Raw genomic sequence first — 2,310 nt, 5'->3', positions numbered from 1 at the left:
TGGTCGGGAGTCACGTCGGGGTTAGATTGGGTCGTCGGCGTCGGGCATGTCGTGAATCATGGTCTTCAGCGAGTCGCTGCGTCGTTGCAGGGTTTTCATTTTTCCGCCGTTGTGCAACTTTACCTCCCGAAGTTGCTGCTTTTAGATGCGACGCTGAGAGCATCTCTTGTCGGCGGCCCTGTCCTTCCTGCGTGCGTCCGTCGTTGTTGTTGTCCGCACCGCTGCGCCCCTCCCCCTCTCGCCGTGATAGCGCGCCCTCTCCCCCAACATCTGTGGCGCGTGCAGTGCGGCGCGCTCTCCCACTCCACCGCTGGGCGGCGCTGCGCGCGGTGCAAACGCGCTGTGCGCATGTGCAGCGCCCTCTCTCTCCGCGGTCTCCTCTCCTTCGGGCGCGCAGCGCTCCGGCCGGTCTCTCAGTCGATGGTCGTCCGCGCTACGCTTGCTCTCTCTCTCTCTCTCTCTCTCTCTCTCTCTCTCTCTCTCTCTCTCTCTCTCTCTCTCTCTCTCTCTCTCTCGCATTACCCGACGATTGCTCACGCAATTCGAGTAATCGACCCAATGGAAACGTACAATGAAACCCCCTTCAGCGTCCAATCGCACCAGGGTTCCCGCGAGGGGACGTGGGCGTAATTTTTTAGTTTCCCCTGCGTGGGCTGGGGGACCTTCCACGTGAGAAGTCAGCATTGCTGCGGTGGCTCGGAGATTGGTATGGGTAGGACGACGGCGAACGGTTGAAACGAGCTGTGCCACGGCTGGTTTGAGATAGGTAGTCGTCGATCTCACGTGGTCGTTGCCCAGGGAGAGGGCGAGGTGCGTGGACGGAGAAACCACGCAGTCCGAGTCTCTTGTATGGGCAACGACGATAGATGTGATCGGCCTCTCCGCAGTGGTAGTACAGCGGACGATTATCGGCGGTTCGCTAAACGTCGGTCTTCCTCGGCGTCTGGTTTTGGGCTGTGGACGGCGGTACAATGGACGGCGGCGAGAGTGGGCGGCGGTACGGCGGAGCTTCTTGTAGACGGGTTGGAGCAGGGCGGGGTCGACGAACAGCCGCAGAGCAGGTCATCGCCTGTGGCTCGCGGGGTGCCTCGGATGGCATAGAAGTGCCCAAAGCGTGTTGAACCTCTTCGCGGATGACGTCAGTCAGGGAAGCTACTTGAGATTGCGGCGTCGTTGGAAAAAGCTTACGAAGGTCCTCCCTGACCACTGCTCGGATGGTCTCGCGCAGTGTGTCGGAGCTTGTAGCCCCGGCACCGATCGTCTCGGAAACCAGCGCGTTGACCGGGCGATCGTACTGCCTCGTTCGAACTTCCAGCGTCTTCTCCATCGCGGCCGCCTCAGACGCAAATTCGGCCACCGTCTTGGGAGGGTTGCGGACAAGGCAAGCAAAAAGCTCCTGCTTTACCCTTCGCATGAGAAACCTTAGTTTCTTTTCTTCTGTCATCTCCAGATCCGCACGTCGAAACAACCTCTTCATCTCCTCAACAAAGATCACTACCCCTTCGTTGGGGTGTTGCGTGCGCGTTTCTAGCAAAAGTGCGGCTCGTTCCTTTCGCACGACGGTGGCGAATGTTTTACGGAACTCGCTCTTGAAGAGAGTCCAATCAGTCAAAGTGCTTTCATGGTTCTCGAACCAAGTTCGAGCTGCATCCTCCAAATAGAAGAAGACACGCCGAAACATTTTTACGTCATCCCACCTGTTAAAGATGCGAACACGCTCCACTTTCTCCAATCAGTCCTCAGGATCTTCCGTGGGTGATCCATGAAATGATGATGGTTCCCGGGGTTGCTGCAGAACTACAGGATGGCTCGATGCGTTGGTCATCGTGGATGCGTTGTCCATGGAAACGGTCGTGACGTCTTCCGCCTTCAATTTATCTGGCAGTAGTCCAAACTTCGGCTCTAGGCCTTGCTGTCGGCGGCTGGAACGAGTTGGGCTTGCTTGACGATTTGAAGAGGGTTGAGGGTGCATGTACCCAGCACCTCCACCAGATTTCACGTTGCCAAAGACGACGCAGTTGTCTTCAAGAAAAACAAGTTAATTTGAGCGAACTTGTGCTCCCCTAACAACTAAAATAATACACGGGCGGTGAAGCAGCAGTCAGCAAAGTGATCGTACGCAAGCGAGCGTCGGAGATCGAATGCCGCGGCTTCTGCTCTGCAGGCTTTTATCTTTCGGCGCAAATATTTCTGGAACCGTCGATTCACATCCAGAACATTGTAGATCACAGAAAATTATTCTGGGCTAGTGACGTTAGGGCGAAACAGTCTGCTTATCTGAATGTGATAGCTTCTGCGGCATAAAAGTAA

General features: G+C 56.2%; 1 pseudogene; it reads right to left on the bottom strand.

Annotated features, from left to right (window-relative positions):
• Nucleotides 1–634: 634 nt before the first annotated feature.
• LOC144171464 (uncharacterized) lies at nt 635–1,972 on the bottom strand (annotated as a pseudogene).
• Between the last annotated feature and the right edge of the window lie 338 nt (nt 1,973–2,310).

This window comes from Haemaphysalis longicornis, unplaced genomic scaffold (genome assembly GCF_048455015.1).
Source record: "Haemaphysalis longicornis isolate Haplotype H1 unplaced genomic scaffold, Haemaphysalis longicornis Haplotype H1 scaffold_1, whole genome shotgun sequence".
Taxonomy (NCBI): Eukaryota; Metazoa; Arthropoda; class Arachnida; order Ixodida; family Ixodidae; genus Haemaphysalis; species Haemaphysalis longicornis.
This window is presented reverse-complemented; position numbering and strand designations above follow the sequence as displayed.